The sequence below is a fragment of the Danio rerio genome, chromosome 14 (assembly GCF_052040795.2).
Source record: "Danio rerio strain M-AB ecotype USA chromosome 14, GRCz13ab, whole genome shotgun sequence".
Taxonomy (NCBI): Eukaryota; Metazoa; Chordata; class Actinopteri; order Cypriniformes; family Danionidae; genus Danio; species Danio rerio.
The window spans coordinates 41435143-41461223 of record NC_141034.1 but is presented as its reverse complement, the minus strand read 5'-3'; the positions used below and the strand labels follow the sequence as shown (position 1 = coordinate 41461223).

At 35.1% G+C, this 26081-nt stretch overlaps 1 long non-coding RNA gene across 1 annotated transcript in view; it reads left to right on the top strand.

The window, feature by feature from the left end:
* LOC137487534 (uncharacterized) overlaps nucleotides 1-26081 on the top strand; it is a 298360-nt gene that overhangs the window by 229228 nt on the left and 43051 nt on the right. Inside the window, exon 4 of the long non-coding RNA XR_015507807.1 lies at nucleotides 17852-17998. This is a non-coding gene — a long non-coding RNA (uncharacterized LOC137487534). The remainder of the gene's footprint in view (nucleotides 1-17851; nucleotides 17999-26081) is intronic.

Sequence of the window (26081 nt, the reverse complement as noted above, 5' to 3'; positions counted from 1 at the left end):
TTGTTCACACACCAACCATCCAAAATGTCCGTTCAGATGCTGCTTACATTGAGGTAAGAAAAATTAGCATGGTTACATTAGGGCTGTTACCCACGTAGGAGTAACTTTCATGGGATGAGTATATCTGAGGCCAGCTAGTAACAGCTCAACATTACTTCCCTGATGTAAAATGGTTCATTAGTGATAGACATAGGAGACTATAGGCCCCCATGTTAAGACTTTGGTTGGAATCCTTCTTAAAGCAGGGCAGATTACATTGGGTTATGTTGATGTCATAGCCCCAACAAGAGTGAAGTTCAATGAAGTGACGGTAATGTAGGTCAGCTACTATAGTAAGAGCTGTACAGGTATCCCCTCACTCCCCTCGTGTGAGAAGTTGCACTAGGCACTGCAGCCCTTTGTGCTCATGTCTGCAGAGACATTGTGTTGAATTTCACTCTGAACAAGGAAGTAAAATGTTAACATTGGTGCCATGGCCTGTACAGGAATGAAGTTCAGTGAGGTGAGTGTTATGGAGGCTTGATGGTAAGAACTCTGCAAGTAACTTGTAACTCCCTTGGCTTCAAGAATTGTACTTATCATTGGCTGCAGTTTTTAGTGTCTTTGTTTGAGATGACACCAGTTCAATCTTGCTTGGAAGGGGGGAGCAGCACTGGAAGGGTTACATTGGTACTGTGGCCCAGTGTGAGTTAAGTTCACCAGGGTGAGTTTAATGGAGGACGGCTAGTAAGAGATGTGTGAGTAAACTTTACTCTGGCCTCAAGAAGTGCAATAGCAACTTACTGCAGTCTTCAGAGTTTTTGGAAGAATGCTCACATGCTCTCATGCCAGTAAGGCTGATTTAAATATCATTCCTTAACAATGATGTAACTTTTTGCCTAAATTCCATAGTACAATGCATTGTTAGAAAATCTACGTAGCTTGTTTCTACTGTCTCTAACAAAATTTAAACTGTGTTGTACTTCTGTCATTTCAAGTGTACACACTTAGATATTACTTGATACTAATCGCAGGTTTGGCATGCTGTCCCAGGAGAGAACCCTGAGCTCAGAGATAAATTAGCCCAGGGCTCCCGCCTGGTCAATTAGCATGTAAGGAGGGTCTGAGATCAGGTAGTTCTTGAGAGCTCCCCCTGGTAAAGGAGGAAAAAGGGAAAGGGGGATTCTGGTGAGAGACCAGCCACAACCAATCATATCACATGCTCCTCTTCATTTTGGTTTATAAAACTTCACTTAAACCATGGTAAATCTGTTTTAGTCACCCCTTTATTTGTTAGAAGGCTTAATATTTTTTAAAAAAGTTGGTAATCGGTTGACATTTTGTAGTATATTTTCTCTACTTAGAGTTTACAAACATTCTAATCAAAATGCTATTTATTGTTTAACAGAAAAGAGAAATGATACACATGAAAATTATATGTAGATTTTTTAATGATTTACATGGTATCAAAATATGTATTTTTATTTTTAAATGTATTGTTATTATTATTAATATTATTATTTTATTTATTTATTTTTTGAAAAGATGACTTGATATCATTTAAATGTGAAAATTATTTGCACTGAACAACTTCTTTAAGATTATCTTATAAATAATGTTGTCAAATTGTATTAAAAATGAAATAATAAACATAATAACTGATACATCATTTTTTTTTCTCTGATATGTAGACATTAAATAAGGAACAATGTAAGTTTGGAGTAACGAGTAAAGTATATTATAGTATAAATAATATTTGAATTTTCTTTTTTTTTTTGAAAATGTAACCAAGTTACTTTTGAGTTTAATTACTAATGAGTCATGCAGTCAATGAAAGATTATGTTCATTGTTTGGAACGCATTGAATAAAAGGAAAAGGGGATTGTCTCAATGAACAGTGATTTTACGTAAGGCAAATTGTACAAAAGTAACAAACACAAGTTACTATAATCTGTATATATGGCATGGATAGGTCTGCGGTCAGATAAAATTATTCTAATATATATATATATATATATATATATATATATATATATATATATATATATATATATATATATATATATATATATATATATATACTTGAAGTCAGAATTATTAGCCCCCTTTGATTTTTCTTTTTCTTTTTTAAATATTTTTTTCAAATTATGTTTAACAGAGAAAGGACATTTTCACAGTATGTCTGATAATATTTTTTTCATCTAGAAATAGACTTATTTGTTTTATTTTGACTAGAATAAAAGCAGTTTTAAATTGTTTAAACACCATTTTAAGGACAAAATTATTATTAGTTTTTTTTCCAATAGTCTACAGAACAAACCATCGTTATACAATACCTTGCCTAATTACGCTAATCTGCCTGATTAACCTAATTAACCTAGTTAAAAGATAAAATAAATACGATAAAATAAATCAGTTATTATAAATGATTTATTAAAACTATTATGTTAAGAAAAATGTTGATAAAACTTCTCTCCGTTAAACAGAAAATGTAACTCAAAAAGCAGATGTAACTCAAAAGTAACGCATTGCTTATCATAAAAAGTAAATAAGTGACACAACTAGTTACATTTTTGAGTATATTGTAATGCATTACTTTTAAAAGTAACTTTCCTTAAAACTACATAATTATATATCTAATTAATCTTAAATATCTGTTTTCTTTTAGAGTATTCATTCATAAATTTTTTTGGCTTAGTCCCTTTATTAATCTGGGGTCACCACCGCCAACTTATCCAGCAAATGTTTTTCGTAGCGAATGCCCTTCCAGCTGCAACCCATCTCTGGGAAACATCCATACACACTCATTCACACTCATACACTACGGACAATTTAGCCTACCCAATTCACCTGTACTGCATGTCTTTGAACTGGAGCACTCGGAGGAAACCCACGCAAACACAGGGAAAACATGCAAACGTCACATAGAAACGCAAACTGACCCAGCCGAGGCTCGAACCAGCGACCTTCTTGCTTTGAGGCGGCAGCACTACCTACTGCACCATTGCTTCACCTTCTTTTAGTGTATATTTAACAATATTATAATTTAATACATTTAATAATTTAATATAATTAATTCTTTAAATGGTAAAGCTGAATTTTCAGCTGCCACTGCTCCAGTCTTCAGTGTCACATTATCCTACAGATATCATTCTAATGAGACAGCATATGTCCAGAATTACTTTACCATTTTAAGAGAAGGCAAAGCATGTCTCTAACATTAAAGAATGATGTGTTAAAGCATGCTACTTCTGTGCTTTATGATGAAACCCAGCTGCACCGTTTGGTCATTTTTATTGTCTCAGGTCAAAGTATAATAGTTTGCAGTTTTCTGCTACTTTAATTATGACCTTGGTGTTAATGCTACCATATTATTCATCTGAAATCTGTTCTGCCTATTTTTGCACGAACAGTTTTTTGAATATTCATTTTATGCAAACTACACTTGGAACAATGGAGTGATACTTAAAGCAGGGGCCTAAATCCAGAATTGATTACTGCAGGAGAGGAAGGCCATAAATTCTCGGTTATATTAAAGAACAATTTTGTCTCCATTGTGGAACCTATAAAAATCCTAATGTCCAATCCCACCCAAGGTCTGGTAAATTATAAAGGTACTTAAGGTTGACATGTTTATGTATATCCCCATACCTCCCCTGCACTGAGTCAATTAGCTCTTATTCCTGGTCAACAGCTCGCAAAAGCAAAGACCACAGCAATTCCAGTAATGGCCAGTGGATGGGCGGCCCCAGAATGATTTACATTTCATGCGGTCAGATGGCATTTTTACTCTAACTTCTGCTTTTTATATCTTTTCATATAAATATGAGTAATGAGTTTTTGATTTTTAAGGCTATTGAGTAAGCACTGTCATTTGATTAGATTTTCATTTTGCTTTTAGTTAAAAACATTATGAGTCACACATGTCACTTCGTGCTTCCATTAGCACACTGAGGTAATGGATGCCAACTAGGTCTTCGGCTGTATTATGAGGGCCAAACTGTGTCCATTGAATGTTATCAGCACCTTTTAAATCTCTCAAAGAGGCAACTATATGTTTCAGTAAATGCTTTATGGGGGTGAAAGTGAAGCCGACTCATTTTGTAGGTCTGGAAATGCCACATTATGTCATTATTCATTATTTTTCATTATTTTAATAAAATGCAGTCCAAGTCAAATAAGAGCAAATGTTTTGAACCTAACATGTTGTTGTATTCAAATGATACTGTGTTTCTTCTTGTAGATAATGTGATACTTTTTAAAGTGATTTTTCAAATAAATGTTATAATGTTATAAATGTTGTGTTACTTGTAGGCATTGGAATACTTTAAAAGTTTTTTTTTTTCTTTTCTGTGGGTGGGACTAAGAGTATGAAAAGATATTCTGTATTAAAAATGGATACGATTTCCTCTCTACATTTTTGATATTATTTGTGTAACATTTCAAAATGATTATCATTCAAACAGTAAAATTGACTAAAAACACAATTTTCCAAGCCAAGCCACTAGTTGGTGATTTTATTTTTAAAGAAACACTATTTCCCTGTACACTTATATTTCTGTAATCCAGAAGTGCTGTTTTGGTTGTTAAGTACTCGCGCATACCTATAAGTTGAACATGTACAGTAAACGGTATCTATATGACATCAACATTCTGTTGTGTTAAGATTTGCTGAACTTCAAACTGAACACCAGAATGTGCTGGGGAAAAAGATGATTTAAGTGGCCTTGAATGTGGCATTGTTGTTAGTGCCAGATAGGCTGGTATTTCAGTATTTCTGGAGTATCTCAGAGTCTGCTAATTTACTTTACTGTAAAATCTGAACAATTGTGGGTTTACTGAAGAACAATTGTGGGAAAACCATTGCTTCAAAACATTTAGATAAACAAATCCATTTTCTTAAAAAAGTTTATTTTACTGTTTACATTTTGGGCATCACACCTGTATCTCTTATTAATATTTAGTTCCTACAGCTCTTTACTCCAAAATACCACAATGTTGATTGTAACTGAATAAAAATTTTATGTAATATCAACCGATTTTGCTGTTTATTTTGATGTACAACACATTAACTCTTATATTTAGGACTTACTGTTACTAATATTGTTTATAATAATGTTATAATACTGCATTTTGTTGCCTTGTTCTTGTACATGTGTAATGACAATAAAGTTGAACCTAATCTAAAATCTAATCTAATCTAATATTGTTAAGGCAACTAAGATTGGACATGGTGCATCACAGACACCAACGTCCAATTAAAAAAAAAATAAATCACTTTCTGGCTATCGGATATTTGGTATGGATATATATATATATATATATATATATATATATATATATATATATATATATATATATACAGTTGTAGTCAGAATTATTAGCCCCCCTGTTTATTGATTGATCGCAAAGCAGCTTGTAATATATATATTAGTACATTAGTACATAATAGACTCTTATTCAGAGTATTGTCTTAATCATTTTAAAATTGGATTATTGGTGTAGATGTAAAAAAAAAAAAAAAAAAAAAAACTTACAGAGACATTTATAATGTATGCACCTTCTTGACAGACTGCATATTGTTGACATCATGAGATGATTGATCGCAGTGTGTAGTCTAGCATATTTGGTACCCACACTAGGTTAAGATTTTATCCAGAAAAAAAATCATATAACCAATTGTACAAATTGTTTAATTTGAATGGAATTTTAGACAATAGAAGACTGAATCAATAAAAGATCATTTATCTGCAACTTAATGCAAGTTTTTGACATTTTACTGCCTCTGAAAGATGCGCCAAATTGTAGAAAGATTTTTTTTTTTTTTTCATTAAACCTAGGTTGTTTCTTCCCGTTTTAAAACTTCCTAAAGAGAGACTATACAGAAGTAGGAGTAAAAGGCAAAACAACAATGAAGTGCTTGTCGCTGAATTTCCTTTAAATGGCTGTTGAAGCTCAGACTCTCCCCCTTTCTCCATTAGGGCAAGTCTGAATAGGTCCTATTAATTACTCCTGACACCTCCTTGTTGTGAATTGCGTGCTTGACACATAAATAGGAAAACAAGCATTGTAGGGACCATGCACGGGAATATGAGCAAAAAAAGGGGGAGAGATATCTGCAAATTAATCACTCTCTAAATTGTATGCAGTGAAAAGAGAAAAAAGATGGGCTTCTATTCATGTCTCCCATAATTTACGGCACTTCTGAACAAACACATTACCTAAATACATAACACTGAAGAGGCAGAAAGGGACAGTTCATCAAACTGTGTTCACGGGCAGGAAATGTATTTAAAAAAATCACATTCTCTACTTTCTCCAGTTTACCTGTGAAAAGCTACATTATGGACACATTTCCTCCCATGATGCTCAGGCCTTTCACGAGGAATAATGGGCACTCAGTGTGTGACGTGCACCATAAATCAAACAGGCTCACGTTGTGTTTACCCTTTAGAGATGGGTTGAGGCTTGCAGAAACAGTATCTGCACCGTCCAGCTGTTTCCCTTGTTCCGCTCCTGCCGCTAATCACAGCATTCAAACCTCTCTCAGCCATTGTCTCTTTCCGAGTTTTGCCAAACTTCACCCCCACAGTGTCACTCCTACTTTTAGGTGGCTTCCCTCACCCTCGTCCTCAACGCTGCTCACTATTTGAAGATAGTGTAAGCCAGACATTCGCTGTGCTGTAAAGTTGCTAACAAGTTACGTGTGGGTGAAGTTAAGTACCAGAATGTTGCTTCGGAAAAACTTTGGAACAAAAAGACGATTGGTTCAAACTTTCACAAGAACAGATTTTCTTGGCATCTGGGAAATAAAGTTGTGTGCTTTAAGACTGCAATTGAAAATAAAAAAAAATTGAGAACTAAAAATAGTACAAAATACTATTTCCAATAAACATGTACACTATTCAACCATATGAACTCATTAATTATTATTTTTTTTTTTTTGGCTTAATCCTTTTATTAATTCAGGGTCGCCACATCGGCATGAACCGCCAACTTATCCAGCATATGTTTTACGCAGCAGATGCCTTTCCAGCAGCAACCCAACACAGGGAAACACCCATATTCACACACATATACAATGGCCAATTTAGCTTATTCAGTTCACCTATAGTGCATGTCTATGGACTGTGGGGGAAACCGGAGCACCCGAACTTCCTGAGGGAAACCCATGCGAACACGGATAGTACATGCAAACTCAACACAGAAATGCCAACTGACCCAGCCGAGGCTCAAACCAGCGATCTTCTTTCTGTGAGGCAATTGTGCTACTCGCTGCGCCACCATGCTTCCCACCATGTAAACTGTTCTGGTAAAATAAATAGCATTGTATGAATTATTTTTTCTAACCGTGTGATAATACAAAAATTAAGAAGCACAGTTTGAGTATTCTGCAGTCGTCAAGGTCAATATCATAACCTGATAAACCTGGTAAACTACTTAAACATTATAGAAAATACTGTTTTATTGTTATTTTATTTAAATAAATGCAGTCTTGGTGAGCACAAGACAACACACACACACACACACACACACACACATATATACACATGCATGCACACTCAAACAAAACAACATTAAAAAGCTAGTTTAAAATATAGTGTTGTTATTGTTATTTTGTAATTTATTCTTCCTGCCATTTCAACTCAATGGCTGTTTTTATCTAGCATTAATGTGTTTTTACTCAAGTGTCATCCTAGTCATTCCTTTCTAGACATGTTCAAGCTGTCTGTATAGGGATCTGTATCAAGGACTTATCTTGTCAAAGAGATCTTCAGTAAACAATTGTAAAAAAAAAAAAAAAAATGAATAAATTAGATGCCTATTACACCTACACTCATCAACCTCTTTACAAGGTACACTACTCCAACTGCTTGTTAACACAAATTTCCAATCAGCCAATCACATGGCAGCATCTCAATGCAAATAGGCATGTACACATGGTCTAGATGATCAGCTGTAGTTCAAACTGACAATCAGAATGGGGAAGGAAGGTGAAGTAAGTGACTTTAAATGTACAGCTCAAACCAGTCTGGCCATTCTACTCCATCCTCTGGCATCAACAAGGCATTTGCGCCCACAGAACTGCCGCTCACTGGGTATTTCCTCTTTTTCTGACCATTCTCTGTAAACCCTATAGAAATAGTTGCTTGTAAAATTTCCAGTAGATTGGATGTTTCTAAAATACCAGACCAGCCTGTCTGGCACCAAAAACAATGCCACATGAGTACAGTAATCTCAATGTCCTGTTTAAGAAACCAGTCTCAGATGATTCACGCTTTATGACATGATTCATTATCCTGCTGGCAGTAGCCATCAGAAGATGGGTACACTGTCATAAAGGGATGGACATGGTCAGCAACAATACTCAGGTAGGCTATGGCGATGACACAATGCTCAATTGACACTAATTAGCCCAAAGTGTGCCAAGAAATTATCCCCCACATTTACTGAACGCACAACACGTTGAATCTTGAGGGGGATGGACTATAGCAGCAGAAGACCACACCGGGTGCCTCAGCTAAGTAAAGGAAACTGAGGTTACAATTCAGCTCAACAAAATGTGGCATCAACAACATGAAAGCATGGATCAATACTGTCTTGTATCAACGATTCAGGCTGCTGGTGGTAGTGTAATTGGTGTGGGGGATATTTTCTTGGCACACTTTGGGCCCATTATTATCAATTAAGCATCATGTCAACATCACAGCCTACCTGAGTATTGTTGCTGATTATGCCCATCCTTTTATGACCCCACTGTACCCATCTTCTGATGACTACTTCCAGCAATATAATGCTCTATGTCATAAAGCGCAAATCATCTCACATTGGTTTCTCGAACGTGGCATTGAGTTCACACTACTCAAATGGCCTCCACAGTCACCATAGCTCAATCCATTAGAGCACCTTTGGGGTGTGTTGGAATGGGAGATTAACATCATGGATGTGCAGCCAGCAAATCTGCTGCAACTGCGTGATGCTGCGATATGGACCAAATCTCTGAGGAATATTTCCAGTACCTTGTTGAATTTGTCACAAAGGATTAAAGCAGTTCTGAAGGCAAAGGGGAGTTTACCCTGTACTAGTAAGGGCTAACTAATAAAGTGGCCGGTGAGTGTATCTCAATGCTGTCCACTTGTGGTGATATTGGTGAAAACACACTTTAAGAAGCTTTATGTGGGATGTGAATTAAATGAAAGTTATAGTTCAATAATAGCTCAATTCTGCACAATTTTGCAAAAAAAAAAAAAAAAAAGAGAGAGAGAGAGAAGAGATACGATTAAATACTATTATGAAATATGATTGTATAGCTACTTAACTGCAAATTCCTGTCGTGACAATTGTAAGAAGGGTGGAATTTTGAATCTTTGTTTCCCACAAGTGTGTATTTGTAATTATAGAGGCAGCTACTGTATATGCCCTTTCAGGCATCTGCTTCCTCATTCAGACACTATCTAAAGGTTTTCAGGTGCAAAAAGCTCCTCCTAGACTGCTTCAGCTCTGAAAGCCTAGGCTAATTGGTTGATTCACGAGGGAGCCCTTGACTGAACACTCCCAGTGAGGAGCCCATTTGCAAGCATGAGATTTGTCCTCTAGGCTGCCACTCAGTGGCAATGGGGAAAAGAGGAGCGGGGGCAGATTGGGGAATGCAGGTGAGTGGATTTATGTAGGCAGAATTAGCCTTGAATTGCAATGTTCGGGGATTTTAAATATGTTGGTGTTCATGACAGTAGTGTAGTGTTAAATAGTTCCCCAAAAACGAAAAACCCAATTTTATGGCATTACATATCTATATGAAGTTTTGGTTACACTTATTTTGATTCACTTCATAGATACTGTTGTCTACTGTCTAGAGGAAATATTTAAAGGGATTTTCTGGGTAAAATAATATTTTAATAGTTCTTATAACTATTGGTGGAAATGCAAAATTTTTGGCACCCCAGAGACTGTGAGTTACTTTAGCAATAGAAACACCTTTTGGCTGAATTATGTTAGCTCCTCTTCAGAATAGGAACTAACTCTGCACAATAGAAACTAACAGTGACATGTACTTTGATTTTGCAAAAAACACCATTTTTGTGACTTAGAAGACATACACATACTGAAAGTTAATATCAGTGGCATTTAAATGTTACCCTTGTCTTCAACAGTGTTTTTTTTCTTAGCCCTAATGATATGTAGCATGTCAAAGTGTCATACTGTAGGTGTCTTCTTTACTTTACTTTTTCTTTACTTTACTTTACTTTACTTTACTTTACTAAATGCATAATGGCCCTATTACATTTGTTGTTACACTTATAATCATGTTTTCTTTATAATACATTTGTTGATTGTTTTGAATCAGTGCTTATTTATTTATTTATTTATTGCTTCTGTAGATTAAACACATGACATTCTGACGAATGTATCACACAATGCAATATTAGGTTTTTATGCCACAGGATAGCTTTGTGTAAGGAACAATGTACTTTCATTATATTTAGACCTGTTTCAAGATAATATCTAACAATGGCACTAAAAGTTTCCATACCTATTATCTAATTTAGTGTAAATATAGTTTTAAAAAGCATTCATGGCGTTAATAATATAATAACATACGCAATATAGACATATAAGCATTAATAATATAATGGATATTTACAGGATGGCATCATTTAAATTCCATGCAAAAAGTCTCTTTAAATATACTTTCACATCTCAGTATTTTTTGCTGAGTTTCATCATTTGTTGATAAAATATGTGAGAAGTATAAGTAAATAAAAAAAATGAAAAAAATGTGTAAACAGTTACAAAAGCATTATTGAACATTGCACATGCACAGCTGGTGTGGACCTTGAAAGCAAACGACTTCGACATAGTAAGTGTGGGTAATTGACAGGCACAGAATGACTCCTGTTTGAAGTGGTCCTGCTTGCCGGGCAGCTCATTCTACTTGTTTGTCATGTAGCTTGCGATCGATGGTCAGGCAGACCTCAGGGGAGATCTGGGCTGCAGGGCAGGGATGCAACAGAGCCCCTTTTGTTATGTTTCCTGGGCCTGGTACCACAAGCCAGGGTCCTGGAGGGTACCGAGGGGAAAAAGGATGAACTGGACAAGAAATGGAATAAATTTCCTGTTTTTCTTTTCAATGGGCAACCACCCTGGCTTAAGATTTAACACTCACTCCAAACCACCAGCACAAGAGCAATCCCTCACTATCTGACATTCTTAGTACTCTTAGTTCTGGTACCTTCCATAAATGCATTTGCTCTTTCCGGCTCTCAAGATTCTTCATCACACCCATGACTATGCCGGCTCTTATTGTAATGGCAGAAAGAGTCATTTATTATATACTTCACTGAAGTGATGACATCATTGCACTCAATTACACATGGACAAATAGATGGAGAAGCTCTTCCTTTGATTGTACAGTGCTGTTTAACCTGATTTTAAAGTGCTACATTGTAAAAATATAATAAAAGTGATATTTATAGAGATAAATATTATTGAGATTTAAAACTCACTTAAATGCAAATATGTAATCAGTCAATCAAAGGTAATTATTAAAAATGTCTGGGTACAACAGACATGAGAATTCAGGAGCAGTTTATTAAGAGAATTGTCTGACAGACAAAAGGTAGGGATGGCTGACATAAAACTGACATTCCAACACATTGTTGAGTTCCCGAAGTACAAGTGTTTCGTAACACTGCACCAAAGCATGATCTGAAACATTCAGGTCACTTGATTAAGGTGATTACAAACACCCAGGTCACATGACTGAAGTGTTTCGAAACACCAAGTCATGTGACTAAAGTTAATCTAAAGCATCAGTTATTTCAGCAGCATTTCGAGAGCTGGTGAATCTGCGTTTGATTGACAGGATTGTAAAAAAAAATGTCAAGATGCCTAGTGGATTGTTTGTGTGAAGCTTCGCTTTGCCCACCACTAGCAAAAGGTCAAAACAAGGGCCGGGGCATGCAGATAATCCAAAAGTGTAGTCAGAGTATAGGCAAATGGTTGTGACAGTCGGCAAAACAACAAAACAAAGCAAAGGTAAATACACAGTAAGACAAAACAAGGAAAATGCTTTGTTATGTTAACTTACAGTTTACAAGACTTTGTAAAGCGCGTGTGAAAGAGGTGTCTTTATAGTCCTAGTAAAAAGTCCATCATGAGCTTCAAGTGTGTATGTGTAATCAGGGGAGATCAGGAACTGGTGTGTGAGTGCAAAGACCTCTGGAAGTTGTGTGTCTTATAGTGGCAGATGTGTTGTTCTCCAGTGATCTGCACAAGCTAGATCACTGGTGATCATGACAAAAATCTTGGAACAGCAAAAACAATTTAGTTGGAGCAATATTCTCCCTTGATAAGGCAATGTAATGTCAAGTTATGAATAAACACAAATCCAGGTAGTATTATATTTATATTTTAGATTTTTAATGTTGAAACCAAGTAATGTTTTGAATTTTACAGTGTATCATATGATTACTTTCTAATTAAATTATTTATTTTTAATTATATTTGTCACATCTGTCTACATTTAATATCCCATAGGAAAGCTAGACTTGTTATACCAATGACAAAATAAAATGACAAACTTAAAAACCTGCACATTGCGTAATATTTATATTATATTATATTATATTATATTATATTATATTATATTATATTATATTATATTATATTATATTATATTAAATTATATTATATTATATTATATTATATTATATTATATTATATTACATTATATTATATTATATTATATTTTATACAACAGTTTGGTCTGGTTCTCGAATCTGATTGGCTTATAACTGTGCGATATTCTGCCAGTAACAGCACTTGACCAACCTTCACCCTTTACCTATGTGTATAACTACGCCCACATACTGCAACAAGCTGAGGACACTCTACAGTTTGACAAAAATTGCTGCTGTTGGACATCTGTACTTTTGAGGCTTTTTTCTGAATGTAGTTGTTTAGATTGCAACTATGCAGCTCATTTGTATAAATAGGATAGTGCCTATTTTAAATATTCATAAATTCTGAGAGACAGCACATTGGCGGCCATTAGCCTGTCATTGAACAGACCAAAGACTTAGTCCAACCACAAAATGGCGACAGAGACCCTTAAGATAATAAGCCCTCAGAAGAAAAAAAAGCATAATTTAAACAGGTTAGTGATATGCTAAGTCAATCTCTCTCTTTTGAATGTTTTAGTGCTGTATTTATACCGATTTATACCATATAATTGTAGTGTATTGAGTGTAAGATGGGACTCACATATCGGGAATGTGTGTTGTGTTAGCAGAAAGAAAAAAGAAATGCCCGCATGTGTTTAGCGTTTTCCTCATCACAAAAACAGAAGCAATCTGGTAGTGTTTGCGCTGCTTCTTTTCATGGTCAATTATTGGGATATCCCGATTGCAACACAGAAATGCTGTAGACTGTAATAGACTGTAATGAGATATCTGTAGACTAGTGGCATTTCATACGGTTTAGCCTTATAATCTTTAAATGTCAGCAAAATCACCTGTTTTTGGCACCCCTTTAGACATTACGCTAGAGAATCATTCAAATACCAGCTCTAAAGTGACGTTGGTGAGTTAGCAACGGTTTCTGTTAGTAAAATTTATAACTACTCTAAGATTTGCCAACAGTTACATTTAACAATTGTACTAGTGTTTTTATTTATTTATTTATTTATTTTTTTTTAAAGAAGGATGTACTTGATAAGAATTTGTTTCCCCAAGTTTTTGCATATACCGACAGCCAAATTTCTTAGCTTTCAAGATTCTTAATAAACAGTTTTGGGATACTGCAGAGAGCAAAAGTAACCCTGCTGTGACATCTTGTGTGGCAGCAGGAAACAAACAGCAATTACACGAATACTATAATTGTGCAGACATGCATAGCGAGGGAACGTCCCCCTGTTGTATTCTTCAGGAGCTGACCTGTTTCTGCCGGAGATGATGAGCAGCCTCTCCCTTCAGCACTAACACTCATTCGCTTCAAAACGGCTCAGATGAGAGACTCTGGATTCACACTCATCTGCGATAAGGCTGCCTTGGGAGAAAGTTAATCATGAGAAATGATAATAAAGATTTAAATGAGTTGGTGTACCGGGATCACACTGGAACACCTTGTGAATAAAATAGTTTCTAATTACTATTAGCACCAATCCAGGTTAGTCCAGTTCACCCAGGGTGCGATTCAATAATCACAGACTCTCAAAACATTTTGCCTTGAAATTATAAGTTGAAGTTACTTTATAAAATATGATTATATAATAGTGCATGCATAACTTCACCGAATATTAGGTGCATCCCAAATCGTATACTTATACACTATTCTGCGCCATTTTGTATAAATAATGTACATAGTGCATTCACACTAAAAGCTCTAAAAATAATAAGTGCACTTTAACTACCCGGATGATGCACTTATTCAACTCATAGTGGAAGGGGCGGAGCTATCGGGCCCACGTGTTGGATAACTTATGTTGCATTGTGAAAGCAGTATTTTCCTATTAAATTGGATTATAGTGCCTCCCGATGGTGAATGTTTTTATACTCCTGGCAGGTATAATTTGGTAGTTTGCTCATTTATTTCATTAATTTGGCAACCGTCAAAACACATTAGTGTTTCATTTGGGATGACACTACATGCATATACTATGCTGTTGAGTGTGTAAGTGGATAAGTATACAGTGCATAGTGTGCCATTAGGGACGCAGCTATTGTTTGGTCATTGACAAACCTTGATCAAAGTGCATGATACATATTGTTTTTGTGTGTGTGTGTGTGTATATATATATATATATATATATATATATATATATATATATATATATATATATATATATATATATATATATATAAAAATATTTACTTATATCTTTTGAAACATTCAAATACATGAAGGGAATACATTGTGCAGTCATCAGGTTTTATAATGAACCACAAATTATAGTACGTAGTCATTGACGTAACCTAAAACATTTCCTCTTGCAGGACAACTTTGGTGAACCTTTTTGACTGACATCAAAAATGTAAACGTTTTTCCCACCTAGCCGAAAGGGAATATTCTGCACATGTTGTGCTTATAATGCCTTGCCTTGTGGTACCATCGTAGAGAGGCTATACGTCACCTTCCAAAACCTTTTCATTCAATGTTTCACACTGGTGGAATGATCTTGCCTTTACCACACGGACTGTGGATTCACTGGTACCTTTCATTCGTCTACTAAAAACCCATCTTTTTTCGAGAGCACCTTAACCCAGATTAATAAAACCAACACCACCTGTAGAATCATTTTCTCTCTCTCTCTCCTTCCCTTTCTCTTCAAAAAAATTGTAAAAAAAAAAAAATGTAAGATGTCCATAATTGTAAGTTACTTCGGACAAAAGCGTCTGCTTAATGATTAAATATAAATGTGTAAATGCAATGGAGTTCGGGGTTGATTAACAACTGTAGTTATATAGTACAATCAACACAGTGATTGTAGTGTTTATGATCGCTTGGGCAAGAAAACTACCTGTCAGATATGATGATGGAAATGTATTTCCATAACACGGTGTAAGCAGTAGACCAATGAGAACAGAGTGGGCTCTTAGAAAGGAGGGGTTTAGAAAGAACATACACTACTGGTCAAAAGTTTGGGGTCAGTAGGATTTCTTAAATATTTTAAAATAAGCTTCTCCTGCTCACCAAGGCTGCATTTATTTAATAAAAAATACAGTGACAATTGTAAAATTGTGAAATGTTATTGCACTATAAAATAGCTGTTCCAAAGTAATTTATCATGAATTAAAAAATATATATTCTAGTGATTTTAATGATGATTTTTAGCTTCATTACTCCAGTTTTCAGTCACATATTCCTTTAGAAATCAATGTAATATTAATGATTATTATTATTATTATTATTATTATTATTATTATTATTATTATTAATGGTAATAGTAATAAAAGCAATAATGACCAGAGTAATATTTTTTTGAAACTACATACAATAAGAAAACAGTTATTTCAAATTGTAATAAATAATTAACAATTTAACAGTTATTTTACATTTAATAAATGCCACCTTCTGTCTTTAGGATGAGACGTTAAACCGAGGTCCTGACTGTCTGTGGTCATTAAAAATCCCATGGCACTTCTTGCAAAGAATAGGGGTTTAACTAGTCAAAAGTCACTCCCAGTCAAAGTCACTCCATCGGCCCTTACCGATCATGGCCTCCCAATCATACCCATCCACTGAATTGACTCTATCACTGTCTCTTCACTGCCCCAATAGCTGGTGTGTGGTGAGCGCACTGGCACATTTGGCCTGTGGCTGCCGTCGCATTATCCAAGTGGATGCTGCACACTTGTGGTGGTGTGGAGAGACCCTCTCTCAGGATTGTAAAGGTGCTTTGGGTGTATGGCCATACACAATAAATACACTATATAAACACATTACATTACATTACACCTTGATGGACAGAATAATTTTCTTAAAAAAACTTACCCCAAACACTTTTGACCGGTACTGTATCTTCAACCAAATCAAATAAATAATTTGAAAACTGTGTGATTTTAAATATAAGAAAATGAAAGTGTTTTTAAAAGAATTTTAGAAGTGAATTAAAGGGTTTTCCATCACCGATATGTGTGTTTGTAGAAGATTTCCAAAACAAAATGAGGAACCTGTTAAATAGAATAATGGGGACCATTTAAAGGGAAAACCAAGACAGTTTACAATAAGAATGTCTCCATATATACCCAATGCCTGTAGTGTGTAAGATTAGCACAAGTACCTTTTTATGTACAAAATAGACATCATATAAAATGATCATTGAACAATACCTGTTTGTTCTTGTAGGACAACTTTGGTAAACTTTTTTTGATCCTCTTCAAATGTTGACTACTGTAAGTAAAAACATACCTATAGAAAAGTCTTGCTCCTGTTAAGGTTTAACTTGAACATGAGCCCAAATTAATTTTGTTAAATTTAATTTATTATTTTTCTTTTCAGCTTAGTGCCTTTATTAATCAGGGGTTGTCATAGCGGAATGAACCGTCAACTTATCCAACATATGTTTTACATAGCGGATACCCTTCCAGCTGCATCTCAGCACTGGGAAACACCCATACACTCACATTCACACACATACACTATGGTCAATTTAGCTTGCCCAATTCACTTATAGCGCATGTCTTTGGACTGTGGGGGAAACCGGAGCATCTGGCGGAAAACCATGCCAACACAGAGAGAACATGCAAACCCCACACAGAAAAGCCAACTGACTCAGGTGAGACTCGAACCAGCTGCCTTCTTGCTGTGAGGTGTTAGTGCTATCCACTGCGCCAATGCGACACCTATTTTAAATATATATTATAAGGAAATGAAAGTGTATATTTGAAATATATTACATTTTATATCCATGTACACATATTGTAGTAGACAAAGAGAGAAATCTGCTAAATGGCTGTGGAGTATAGGCATAGCACAAGTATGATTTCAATGCACAAAACTTATCATCTTCATTTGATTATAAGATAAACTTAACTCAATGTTTTTGGTGATGGTCTGAAGTTGTGTTTTTAGATAAATATGCAAATTGTGTTGTGTTCCACCAATTTATAATTCGAACAGCAGCTCCAGATGGCCGTAAGATGCTTAAAGTTCTCTGCACAGCACAGTAGGGTGACCTTTATTTATCAAGGTAATGAAACCACATGGCCTTTCCTAATCATGACATGGCTAGGTGGTTTGTTCATATGGCAACTATCCAAGCCGAAAAAAAGAAAGAAAGAAAGCAAAAGAAAATGTGCAGTCAGTAATTTGCCCTTGGGATGATGTGATTGTGTGGTGAAAGGTATAATCTTACACAGGAACTTGTTTGCAGGTCACAAGTGTGATCAAAAGCTCCTGCAATGGTATTAAAAGACTCTGGGGAGCCATCGGAGGAGAGACCGCACTTCCATTTGACATTCCTCACAAGGGGATTACATCTGAGTGTCACCGCCAGAGGAGAGGAAAACATAAGATGATGGTAAGTCTAAATGCTTTAAGCTGAGGGAAGGGAACAATTGCCAGACAGAGACCAAATAAAAAGCTCATTTTCTCCTCACTGTGGTGTGTACACATAATGTCAGCACGGACAAGGAAATAATGGGGCCGATGCTCTGAATTGCATTTGAAGCATCTCCAATATCGCTTTGGGGTATCGCAATCATAGAGAGGAGAAGAAGAAAAAGATTCTTTGACAGGCTGTAAAAGTAAGAGAAGCAACAAGAAAAGAGAAAACGAACAAGCAGACTTGAGCTGGCATAAAAATAAGGCAAAATAAATCGCGCTGATATAGCATATGACACCTTCAGCAGACACCTGCCATGCATGTTTAAATAATTTACCAAATGTCATCACGCAGGCTTTAAAACACAGAGTGCTCCTGTAATAGGAACTCCCCCCTCTGGTGACAGGTGCCTCTGTGAACAAGACACCCGCATTTCTCTGTGTATATCCAAGCAGGCATCTTTAATGAATAATATATTGCCACATCACAGGCTGTAAGAGTGACTGAAGAGTTTCAAGTATTATCCGCATTTCTATAATGCTTGATTCACATTGGTCAATCATGACATCCAGTGGTCAGACCTTTCATTGGGAGGACTGTCAAATAAAAGTACTCATGAAGAGATTTTAAATATTCATTTAGTTTTTGAAGCAGCTTCATGTGAAATGTAATGTTAATGTTCGTAAGATCTTTTTTTGCAGATTAGAGCTGGACAACAATATCATTTACATTTTACATTTTGACATTATACAGTATGTAATGTGTTTTGTTTCATGTAAGCATACATGATAATGGAATGTTACAAATTTATTGTTATTTAAGGCTTTGTGTTATTACAATATACATTAATATTTTATTTTTATTAAAGTTTTACATGAAATGTATTCCATATATATATATATATATATATATATATATATATATATATATATATATATATATATATATATATATATATATATATATATATATATATATATATATATATATATATATATATATCATTAAAAAGTATATATAGTGAAAGTAATTAAGGAGTTTTTCTCAGGAATTGTAATTTACTAAGTAGTTTTAAAAATGTGTACTTTTACTTTTCCTTGAGTACATTTTTAGTGTAGTATCGATACTTTTAATACTAGATTAATGTGATTTTTATTCTTTCTAAATAATATTGTTTAGTTCTGCTTACATTCTAAATGTTGTATCAACCTCTTTCACTTGATCAATAAAAAAGGCAGACACACAAGTGCACTTTCAAATCTATTAATACTGATCAACGTGTATAAAAGTGGGATTGTGTGTAAATTAATATTAACGTCACACATACTGTAGTGTTACTTATTTTATTTTACTTAAATATTGAAACACTTTGAATGTAAAATTCCACATTAACTTGAGCTGTTTTCCCACGCTAAAAGTCTCTGTTTCACTGATGCAGTGGTGTTGCTTTTTTAAATATATGGTCATATTTGCTATAACTTTGCATGAGCACATCAAGTTTAGCTGGAGAAAGAAATGGTGACTCGTAATGTCTTTGCTCCATTGATAATGCCATTTTTATAGTTGCGGTGTGCACGCTTAACTCTGAGTTGGTCTACTCAAAGTTGATTAACCTAACTCAGATCCTCCGTGTTTTTAATCTCTCGGTAAAACAACTCAGAGTTTAAGTTTAAACTCTGAGTTGGTTAAACCTCCTTACTGAAACAGGTCCCAGGTGTTTCAGGATTTGGTTGCCATACCTGACGAATAAATGTCAGTAATAACATCAATTTATTGATATTAGATATTGGCGCAACGTTGGATTTTGGTCACCTTCTAACACAAACTAAAATCAACCAAATATCAACGTCATGTGATGTCATTATTGGACATCAAAATAACGTTGTCCTTAGATGCTGACTAGACGTCTTATGACGCTGTGAGCCTAAACTAAATGCACCACAGAATGTTACGTTTACACACATGCACAGATTACATGTAAATGCATCAGTTTTTCCCGCGTAATACTCAAAACTCACTACTCTTGAGTACTTTTGAAATGTCTACTTTTTACTCTTACTTTAAGTAATATTTACGACAGATACATTTACTCAATTTACTCAAAGCACAATAATTTTAGGCAAGTAATGGTACTATTACTTAAGTATGAGTTTTCAGTACTCTTTTCACCACTGGGAATAGCACACATCACATCAAATAAATATAAGCAGTGTACATATGTTTGGCAATAAACAAAGTTATGTTTTTCACATTATATTGTAATTGTATGTTTTAGCAATAAAGGATGACTATAAATGCTGCTTTAATGAAGTTTGACAGATCACAGCACATGCAAGTGTATCCAATTCTTCTTTCTTAACTTCTTGTTATAGCGTGAAATAAAAAAGGAATGTCTCATGTTTCATGTAATTAGCAAAAGATCTCATTAAACAGATTTTAAATATGTTTGCCTTTCAGCTGCAACCCAGTACTAGGAAACACCTTTACACTTTCACATTCACACACGCACCCATACACCACAGCCAATTTAGTTAATCCAATTAATCTATAACGCATGTTTTTAGACTGTGGGGGAAACCGGAGGAAAAGTAGAACAGATCAAATAAATAAATACATTCAGCCTATTGAAATTTGATTGGTTGGGTTGGGCAAAACAGTACAAACGTTACATACTCTTAATCAATATTTTCAGCTGAAATTTATTATATTGTAAAACATGCATTTGAACATTTCAAGAGCTTCATGATCATGTCATTTGGTCTATGACAGCTAATGGGCATGATTGTCTGCATTGCAAGGGAAAGATTAGAGTTGCTGGATTTACAACGTAAACTAATCGACTTCTCACTAAGTACTTTAAGTGGGAAACAAAGTGGCTGCTTAACTGTGACAACAATTAAGTAAACATTCTAATTTTATAAATAGTGTATATCTCTTTTTAGAAACAAACATCATCAGATTGTATAACATGATTATCATCGTCTTCCATAGACATCAGTGCATATTTTACAAATCATAAATGTTTTATTTTACTTGTACATGTGTGCATTCCAATGCAATCTCACGGCAATTCATAACTTTTTTTGATTTAGTGGCTAATTTATATGAATTCGTACAATCTAATTCGTACAATATAGTACAATTTGTAATACCCAGTGACTGTTGGGTTTAAGGGTAGGATTGGGTGCCAAGCCTCCTTTTTAAAACCGTACACTTTTGTATGACTAAACTCGATTGAATTCTCTCTGACTAAGTGCCAGCCATCATAGAACAGACACAAATTGTTGCTGTGGCAATGGGTGTAGTAGTATGGAAATATCTAAGAATCTAATCTAAAATAAACATCTAAGAATCTAAAAATCTAAGCGATTAGCCGTTTACAATACGCTAGGACAACTAGCCAATGACAACACATTTCATTTTTCAGAAGGCAGGCCTTAATCCCAGAACTAACCATGCTGTTTGTGCCAGACTGGGAAGCAAGGTATTGTTGTAATGTAAATTATTATAAGTATAATGTTGTTTTGTTTTGTATCTTTGCACCACCAAGCTTAAGAGCATGCTCTAGTACACCCCAAACAATATCAAGATTTTGTAAAAGAACACAATACAATCCCCTTAAGAATATATAATTAAAAATTATGTCAATATACTGTATGTACTGTAGGTGGATACATATTTTATTTTATAAATCCTGGCCAGAACTTCTGTGTTAAGGTTACTGATTATTGCTAATTATAATATATTCCACTAATTAGAAGTATTATGAAAATGACAAAGAGTTTGTTAGTTATTTTAACAGTTGTTTGGAGGAGTCTGTGATTATAACACTTCAGTATGTGAGTTTGAGACATGGTGTGTGCTATTTTTAATTTAGATTTTTTTCTTCCCCTCAGATCAATGTTATGGTACATTATGTGTGCAGTTTAACAGTTAACACCTTCATGTTGCATCTGTGCTTAAGTGTGAAGTCAATTTTGACCTCAACACTTAACTTGTTGTTTTCATGCTCTATATATAGCTTATTGCTGAAGAATTCTAGGCTTTAAAAAACAAGCCAATGTGTAGTTTAATAAAATATGCAGAGCTATTTAAAATGATCAGCAAATGTACACGTTGGCCATAATTTATTGAAGAGACTGTAAAATTCCATGAATTGGTTTGTTTACTTTCTGCTTGCCAGTGGCCAGCATGTACAAGTACTGTGAATTACATCATTCTGAAATACAGTTTTCATAATAGTTCAAACAGAAGCAGATAAAATGTCTCCAGCTTCACAGTAAGCAAGTGATTGAACATGAAACAACAATAAAAAATACATAGCCTTAAATATAGCATTTCTCACACTAAAATCTACCACACATAAGTAGTAAAAACAGCTAATTTCTGATTCTGTCAACATGAGATAAAATTTAATGTTTGTCATTGACAGCTTTTGAAACTGAAAAAAAGAAGTGTATTCATAACCTGCACCCAATTCTATTAGCATCATATTTTGCTTTGCAGTTGCCTCATATTTGATTTGTGCCCTGTTTTACTAAAGAAAATGTCTACTAGCATCATATAAATGAATGTAGCCATATTTAATTTCCCCAGGTTCCTGTGATGACACATAATAAACAATTTAGAAGTGACTACCATCCTATGAAGGACACCTTCTGATGAGTTTTGATAGTTTTGAATATAAGCACGTAAACACAAATCTTGCAGACAGATGTTTACAGTACACAGAATACTCTGGAGATATGCAAGCCACACAAGAGATCCTTTTCAGCCCAAGGATGTCATCTAAAACATATTTTGCATGCATATTTATGCACTATGCATATGCAACTCTAAATTTTAATAGTCAAAGAAATGCCAAACGTTTTGATTTCTGCAGGAGTCACAGCTGTATGGACCTTGATGCATTCAGTTGTTCTCGACTGGATGCCTAAAGTCATTATGGAATCTAAAAGAGAATCAGTATGTTTACGGTTTTCTTTCTGCCCTGGTGCTTCAGTTTAGACACCAGGGGAAAGGGAGAATCACATCTTTGCATGCTGTCACAGGGATTACTCTGCTCATTTGTAAACAGACTTTCATAATAGCGCTAATTAAGCATCCCGGTCAACGTACGGCGCATGCCATTCAAAACAAACAGAATTAGCCGTCCATGAAACTAAACGCTGTGGCCTCGTTAAATTTACGGAGACGGGAGCCGGTAGAAGGAGAAGGTGAGCTCCCAGCGGACTGCGCTACTGATTAACTTCAGGAGGGGTGTTCGCTTTTTTCCAGAGCCAGTCAATAAGCGGCGGCTGTTTTCGAAGTCAACGAAGCAGCGGCAGTCTGTAAACAGTTATTGTCAGTTGAGCGTATGCACATCTTTTCCTTGTGATTTGCTTAACGCACTGTTTGCGATAAGCGCTATGTGTTAAATTTAGCGAGGAACGCTCCCCATCCTACCCTCTAATTTGCTTTGTTAAACCTGTTTGGAAATGGTTTGAAAAAGGAATGCGCGAGGCATGAGGTAAGGTGAAATTTTAGTGAGCGAACATTTCACATTTTCTCCCTCCCGTCCATTCTCTTTTCAGTAAATAGAAAATGTGTTTACTGCAAACTAGTTGCAAGGCTGTAAGCGTAGTGGGAAATCATTTTTTGAGTGAATTCTGCCAGTTTATGGTTGCTGTTGGCTGTAATTGTTCCAAAAAGATGTCGAATTGAATCCCATTGAAACCAGGAAGCAGTTCTTTCTATGTTGTCCAAATGCTGATGACTCTCTGGTTTGAGTAATGCCAGTTGTGAAGCTACATAAGGGCCAGGGTGACTTTGGTACACTTGCACACATCTGCTGATTCACACAACCAAATGAGACACATTTGAGCATTTTTTGTATAAAAGAAGAACTCCTGCATGGAGATCGTGATGGACAAGCACTTGTATAGCAATTGTGTGCTTCTATTCGATGGTCATTGTTAAATGCAAGTCTGCAAGTCTGCCAGTCTGCGTAATCAATCCAATCCAACATGCTCCATGTTTGCAGCCTGTTATGGAATGACTGGTCATTGGCTGGTTTATTTATTTTTACTCATAGCTCTGACTTTGAGGATAGCTTCATGTGAAATTCCTGTGTCTTTATGTTGTTTTTTAGACATAAAGCATAGACAGCTATGCATTTTGAGTTTCTTGTGGGGCAGAATGAACATCTACTTTTCTGTCCTCTTCCTGTACACTTAACATTAAGCTAATAAGCTCTACTCATGTTTGCAAAGTCTAATTCTGATATTGATTGGTGATAACATTCCTGTGTGTCTGCATGCTGCTTGCTTACAGTTGCAACATCATCGTATATATTTGCATATATTGATGCGATAGGATGCGACTCGGATCTCTTCGCGAGGACCATTTGCATAATCACATGTGATTGGATAGGATGCTGAAATTGTAACGAAAACCATTTGATTGAACACATTTTCTTCACTTACTGTTAAGAGAGTGAGAGGCTGTGCTGGGTCGATCATGTTTAAAAGCTGTCTCAATATATTTATTTTACTCCAGTATTTTTATTTTTAAATTCGTTTAGTCTATATTGGACCTTTGTTTGGTCCAGGTATGGACCTCTATTAGAATATACTACTGCACTAAACCCACTCACCAGTTCCAGTTCCTATGGCTAACTTCCAGACACTTTCAAATGTCATTGTAAAATAATAATAAAAAAGTTTTTTTAGCAAAGCATGTTTGTGGAATAATATCTTTAGATCAAATGTCATGTCATGTTTAAACTTGTTTTAATTGAAAACAGCTCATTTAGATAATTATGTATATAGGCTACTAATGTTGCTAATATAGTTTTACTTGTAATGTGTGGGGTCTATACATCAGCATAACAGCAGAATCTAATGGGCTGATCAAATTTTAAGGAGTGACTGACAGCTTTTTCTAGCCCTCCTTTAATAATTATTTTATTTACTGGAATGCATTTGCATTTTTTTTTCTTATTTTGTTCTGATTCCAATTCCCAGTGTTTGTCAAAAACAAACTGTCTCTCCACACCACCACCAGTGTGCAGCACCCACTTGGATGATGTGACGGCAGCCACAGGACAACGGCATCAGTGCGCTTTACCACACACCAGCTATTGGTGGAGTGGAGAGACAGTGATAGAGCCAATTCGATGGAAAGGGATGATTTGGAGACCATGATCATAAGACAGATAGAGGGACTTTGGCCAGGACACCGGGTTTTCACCCCTGCTCTTTCACGAGAAGTGGAACACTATAGGAAAATGTTGTGATTCATAAGTCATGCCAAAAATTCTTTTGTTACCTAAACTTTTTAAAAGAGGCTAGCATGTTTCAAGATTTATAGAACATGTTGCTTTATTTAATACAGTTTATGGTAATGTAAATACAAATTCATCAATATTTAAATTTGATGTAATTCAAAATAAGGAAAACGCACGTTGTATGTTTAAATTTTCAGTTCATATCGATTGACTTGAAATTTGTCCTGGATGTTGGAAACAACCAAAGAAATCCATATCTGCAAAGAAAAATCTAATTAGTTTACAAATTAGGTTATGCAACGGTGTAGTATTAGCATTGATAGAGGGGTTGTGTCCCCACCAATATCTACAGATAAAAATGTCCTCACTAATAAATTAATCTTTGTCTAAAAAATCTAATAAAATAATTTTTGTCTAAGTTGTCCAGTCAGCCTTACTGTGCAAGACTCAGGTGAGACATGGACATAAGCAGCTACATTTCAAAAGAAAAGTGTCAGTCACTTCAGGTTCGCTACAAGTCTATTATGAAAAAAAAAAAAAAAAAAAAAAACATGACTTATTCAATACTTATTTTCCCTGCTCTATAAGTTAACTCATTTTTTTTAAAAAGCAGAATTTAGTTTCCTGTATTTTTCTTTTCTTTTCTTTTCGTTTTTTTTTTTTTTTTCTTTTTTTTTTTTTAATCTCATGTATAGTAAAAGTATGTCCTCCTTATTTCACCTAGATCTATTCACTTAAAAATTCTGGCCTTGCCACTGGCATCTGAGTGAAGCTTAAGTGCAGCACACTGGA